Raw genomic sequence first — 6,707 nt, forward strand, 5'->3', positions numbered from 1 at the left:
AAATGTACCACATTTTCTGTATCCATTCCTCTGTTGAGGGACATCTGGGTTCTTTCCAGCTTCTGGCTATTATAAATAAGGCTGCTATGAACATAGCGGAGCATGTGTCCTTATTACATGTGTCCTTGTAACATCTTCTGGGTATATGCCCAGGAGAAGTATTGCTGGATCTTCTGGTAGTACTGTGTCAAATTTTCTGAGGAACCGCCAGACTAATTTCCAGAGTTGTTGTACAAGCTTGCAATCCCCCCCGCCCCCCCCCCGCAGGAAGCTTACTCTTTCATGAGCACTATCATATTTGTTCACACTTCTTATTTATTTATTTATTTATTTATTTATTTATTTATTTATTTATTTGTTTATTTATTCATTTATTTCATTAGATATTTTCTTTACTTACATTTTAAATATTATTCCCTTTCCTAGTTCCCCTCTGAAAATCCCCTATCCCCTCATTCTCCCCCTGCTTGTTCATACTTCTAAATGTTATTTGCCCCTCATTATTTTGAGTTGAAAGCTGCTTCTTTACTCATATCTTCATTCCTAATGTTTGCCTAATCTAGCAATACTGAAGGAATTCAACTCCTCCCTGGCTTTCTTTTATTTTAATTCTTAAGGTTTATTATTATTCTTTTAGATTAGCTCACAAAAGGAGGGGTTTCATCATGGCACCTTCAGACACATGTGCCTTTATACTTTGTTCTTTTGTGTTCCCCTCCCCTACTACACCACCACTCACCCTTCTCTCTTTGATCTAGTTGGAAGAAGAAAGCCTGAGTATGTTGACCTTCTACTTGTTTTCAAAGCAAAGACTAATCATAGTCTATCCTTCTGTCTTTTTATCACATTTCTGTTTTGTAAGACCTGCGTGCCTCCTGATTGCCATCTTCTGAGTACCATGTATGGTCTTCTAAGAATATATTTCTATCCCTTGTTTGTTGTTCAGAGTGATCAGCCCTGAAACAATATACACACAGACAACAAGAAACAAACTTAGCAGGTTGTATCCCTATACTTGTATATATATGTATATACTATATACACACATATATGCTATATATGTATATATGTGTACAAATATATATATGTATATACATATATAAGTGTATATAACAAAATAATCAAAGATAAAGGGACTATCACTCAAGTATGATGGAGCATGAAAGGTGCTGGAGGGAGGGGAGAAATGATATAATGGTATTTCAATTAAAATTTATTTTTAAAATGTGAAAAATGGAATATGGCTCTAATATCTCATACAGTGAAAAATCTACACATGGTAAATACAAGCTAAGCATCAAACCAATGGAAACTCTTATTTTTAACCCTCTCATCTATATTCCTTGGCCTCTAGATGATATTTCTGGGATGTTCTGTTTAGCCAGCCACACTGCAAATGAATGTTTTGGTCTTATTCCTGTATATCCCTTGTAGTTCTGAATCCATTTGAACAGTATTTGTTTTTTTACAAGCATACAATAAAATAATAATTAAGACACCACTGCAGCTGGGCAGTGACTGCACACACTTTTAATCCCTGCACTTGGGAGGCAGCGGCAGGCAGATGTGTGGGTTTGGAGACAACCTGGTCTACCATGCAAGTTCCAGGACAGCCAGGGCCACACAAAGAAACCTTGTTTTGCAAAAACCAAAACCAAAACAATGACAAATACAGCATTGCAATCTTGTTATGAAAACACAAAAGCAGCAAATATTAATTTGGCCTTTAGAATTAGAGAAGCCATTGCAAAGGTGGTAGAATTTGAGCTAAGACTGACATGCAGTAGCATTATTGCCTGTGACAGTGTTACTTATAAAGACATAATTCTACATCCAGAGGGAAGGCTCTGTGTTAAGGCTTTATTATTATTATTATTATTATTATTATTATTATTATTATTATTGTTGTTGTTGTTATTATTATTATTATTATTATTATTAGTTTTACTTAGAAGACTTAGTGATTTATATATAGGCTTTGTGTGTGTGTGTGTATGTGTGTGTGTGTGTGTGTGTGTGTGTGCTTGTGTGTGAAGATAGGGATGGAGAAAGGGCCAGAGAGGGGGAGAAAGATAAGGTAGGACAAAGCAGAACTCAATTCTAAAGGGATTTGAAAGCTTTATTAGGAACTATAGCAGGTTTCTTAAAGCATGACTGCGAAATACTTAGTTTTTTATTTTAGAAAGATAACTCCAGACATCCATAGAAAGAAGATTGAACTAGGGCAGCGGCCCAGGGAATGAAGATAATGAAATTGATTGATGGGAACTTTAGAGGGAGTATCAGTGGTTCCCATAGTTGATGGGAATGGCAGGAGGGAAACAGGCAGATAATAGGCAGCTTCCAGGTGTCGAGCTTGATTAGAAAGAATGGATGGAGGTGATGGCACCATGGACGAAGGTAGATAAAGATCCTTGGGATGATGAGGTCTTCTATCCTGCTCCATATGAGTTTGTGAGAGCACTATGGAACACTCAGGTAGATTGAGACTGGCGAACAGCACATCTGTCTGTGGTCTGACAGGCAGCAGAGTAGGCTGGAATGAGGCTTGGAACCCAGCATCTGGAGGGGAGATTATTTACCTGGCTTATTTCTTGTAGGCAGCAGCATTTGAACTGTGTATAAGGAAAGATCTGCTTTCCCAGAGTAACCCCAACCACAACTACCAGGGTGTTTTCCTTGGGAGTTCAAGAGGATAATAGAAGAATGATTTGAAATAGCTACCCATCCTAGGCAATGAGGGATAATACAATTGATTCAACCTAATCAGGGGAGGTCTCTATAAAATGATCTCAAATGTTCACCAATCTATAAATGTACGGTTTTTTTTTTATTATGAAGCTGGTGAAGTTCTTCAATCAAATATAATAATGATTTCTTTACTTACAGCTTTTACCAGTCCTATTCCAGAAGGTACTATTCATAAATTCATCCATAATTGATCAAATTTCAGTTTTAGCATAGAGCCATTAAGCATGGCATTCAGAGACCTTTATTCTAAATGTATTATACTTAATGTGTGTTTTTAGCAGTTGCTTAATGATTCTTTTCCGTATGATTAGTCTTTCTTCCTTTCCTCTGTAATTTAACCCCCAACTATGTGCATTGAATTGAGTTCAAGGGATGGAAGAAAGAAAAGCTGAAGAAGGTGAGTTAAGAATTGAAAAATATTCTCTCCCCTCCTCATAGGGAGATTAACTTCCTAATGGTGCCCAATTGGAAACACTTCCTTCCACCAGCTGATAGTGTACATACTATAATGCTCCCTGAACAAATTCCATTAAAATATTTTACTATCATACGTAATTTGTCATTTTGTTTTGTCTTCCTCGATTGAATATCGTATTCATAGTACAAGAGTAATTAGTCAAGGATAGCCAGCAGGCAATAGTAAACTGGTGAGGTGTGGTACCTGGGGGGGGTAGGGGGGGCAACAGAAAATGGAAGGAAGACAAAAAGCACTCACAGCATCCCACTTTGGCACAGCACCAAGTCACTTCCTTAAAAGATCCCCCTCCCTATCCTAAAATTCTCATAAGCCATTCATTTACTAAATCTAGTCTTCTATGGTTTTTATAATTCCTGGGACATTTGCCCATCTCATACCTGGCTCATTTCCCAGGTTCTGTGGTCTTCAGTGACTACATAGAAATTCAAAATTCTCTTCTACAGTCTCTTGGTGTCTTTAAGCACCTCCTCTCCTGGGTGTGAGCCTCTAAAGGGATTTGGTGATCTGTCTCCCACCTTTTCACCTCTCTTCTGATTTTTTTTTCTAAATTTTGGATATTCTTTCTAGTACTAGAAACTTTTTGTTCTGTACTATGAAATAGGTTATATTAGAAAAAAGAAGATATGGTTAAATTTTATGAAAATCAGAAAAGTATATAAAAAGCAAAAATTATTTAGCATACTCACATTAAACTTAATACTTACAGTTTGTCAAAATTTTCCAAAAGGGGGTGTGTTTAATCCACTTTACTTAGCAGTATTTTAGAACATTATTTGTTGATTCCCATTATGTAGCCTCATCCATAAAATTTCCCTGGCTTTTTTTTTTTTAATCTCTGCTGTAATTCCTCTTGGAGTATTATATCCTAGTTTGGAGCTAAAGATGTGTATGGCAAAGCAATGGAATAATCTAGATAGCATCGTCCTCACAAGTGAATGGATTCCACTGGCAGACAAGCTCTCTGGTGGCATCTCAAATGCACCAGGAAACTCTGAAGTTTCTCTCCTGGTTGCTCTTTAAGCATAATGATTAGCTTCCCAGATCTCAGTGGCTCCTCAGTGGAACATGGAAATTTCAGCCAACAGGAATGAGAAAGAGGCAAAAGAAAGCCTCTTTTATTAAATATAAGGAGACTTCCTAGAAGTCCCTGTGCCTCTTAGTCGTACCACATTGCTATCTATGTATAGCTGTAAGACATCAGAACATGCAGTTATTTGACCAGATATCATTGTAAATAGTTTCAAGTCTTGGTTTTATTTAAGAAAGAAAGAAGAATGGGTTCCCAACAGGATAAAACTGATTTTGACTTTTTGTTGTTCTGGAATTCATATTATACTTATTAGTGACATAATTTATTTATAATTGATTTTAAACAGCCATGATCCATTGAACTTGAGTGCATTTTTTTTACAGAGTTATACTTTACAATACATAATTCATGATTCTGAGCTCACCACAGAATGTCTCTTTAAATATGTTGGTACCAAGTTTTCTCAGTACAGCGTCTCTGTGTTTCAGAGAAAGTCAAGGTTACTAGAGGTTGCTGAGTGCTTCTCCCTCTTGGTTTTGCTATTTATGACTTACCGTCTCTGGTAGGTACCACATTCCTATTGGATTTAATTAAGCCCTGAGAATAAATCTTTAAAGAAGAGCAACTTTTCTAATCCCACAGCAGATTCTACTGTTTATCGCAGACCAATCCCAGGAAGACTTGCTGGAATGTTTTCTTCTCTTTCCGAAGAAGAAGCTGCCGTGTGGGGTGCTGCTGCTGGGACCCTGCTGTGCCCATTCTCCATCTACTCTTGTCTGGTTGATCTATGAATGAATCCTTGACTTCCTTATCCTATGGTAGCAGTCACTGTTCCTCCATTATTTGGAACTCTACTCTGTAGATGGCATTTCTTAGTTGGGTTCAGTGACTCTCACTCATGAGCAGATGGACGGCACATGTGTTCTCCAAAGCAAGACTTCCTGGGATATCTTCTGTTGAATACATTCTTACTCATCTCCTTGTCTTCATCTTCCTCAAAACATCTCACAAAACCCCAATTAAATTAATGTTCTGCCATTCCACAGATTGCCTTTAAATTTAGCACCTAAAGTGTTGTCTATACAATGGCTACTGCCACCCTCCATGTGATTGCCAAATTTAGACAATGTAGTCATATTTCACAGCTTCCTTTTCATCCCACCATCTAGCCAACCAAGCGTAAGTATAGGTAATTCGACTACTTATATAACAATTTAATCTGCACACATCTTTCTACGTGTGCCGTATCTTCTAGGGAGACAGTGAACTCTTATTTAATAATAGACCCCATCAACTCTTCTACTCATGTCTAAAATACAATGGAGTTAAAAGGTAGACCAGAACTTCCCTGCTTAATTATTTCAAAGTTTCTTCACTGCTTCCTGAACTAAAGACAACATTTTACAATATGAACTATAATTGTGGTGCTTCATTCAGGGTGGGCACTATCAAGCCTCAAACTCCTCAGTAACTCTCCTGTGTCCTTCAGTACATGGTGCAGTTCGGACAAGTCATTCTTTTTTCCAGTCTAGCCCATATAGCTCCCGAATAAAAGACACAGTAACCTGCTATTTTTTATTAGCATGCCTAGACTGAGCAGGTTCTAAGTTGTTCTAACCTACACCCCAGCTACAGGCCCTAAGTTCCTGGGTGTTTGAGTCTGTCCTGGCTTGCTCTGTGCATATGTGTCATCAGGGAGAGCTTCTCTTGGCCACCTGCTCATGGTGCCTCATAATGACCTTCTTTCTTCTACCTCCTTTCATCCTCTATCTGGTCTGTATCTGAGACCCCCAACTCTATAGCTTTCCTCTCTCTCCTGCCCAGTTACAGGCTCTAGCCTTTTGTTACCCAATCAGAGATTACTCAGGGACATTCTTTATATCACGCTGGTCAATGCTGCCTATGTCCAGATGCAACATGATCTTGGGGCACAGAACTCAGCATCTGAATGCACAGCACACAAGACCGTCCCCAATATCAGGGCCTGTGAGTGGTTGTAAGGACGAGTTTATTTGTCATTTATCATTTTCTCCAGGATTCAGCCTATGAAGACTGCTGCAAAGCTTTTTCCTATACTGAGTTACATGGCTGAGCATAATTAAGTGATTGCTTTGTTTGCAAGGTCCTATGCCTTGTGTGGGTAGGCCTTCATCCATAAAAATCCTATTTCCAAGACCCCACAAAGTCACCAGTGGGTAGAAAGTTGCAGTTCTAGTGATTTTCTGTAGGAGGTAATGCCTAATCATAACCTATTTTGCATTTAAATATTTAACACAATGGCTTTCATTCTAAATGGTTTTTCTGACCTTAACAATAAAAAGGGGCATATAAACAGAACTCTTGGAGGTGATAACGTCTGTTTATTGTCTTGATCATAGTGACATTTTTATATATATGTCCAGACTCAACAAATTTATATATATACATATATATATATGTATATATATA

This window comes from Mus pahari, chromosome 5 (genome assembly GCF_900095145.1).
Source record: "Mus pahari chromosome 5, PAHARI_EIJ_v1.1, whole genome shotgun sequence".
NCBI lineage: Eukaryota > Metazoa > Chordata > Mammalia > Rodentia > Muridae > Mus > Mus pahari.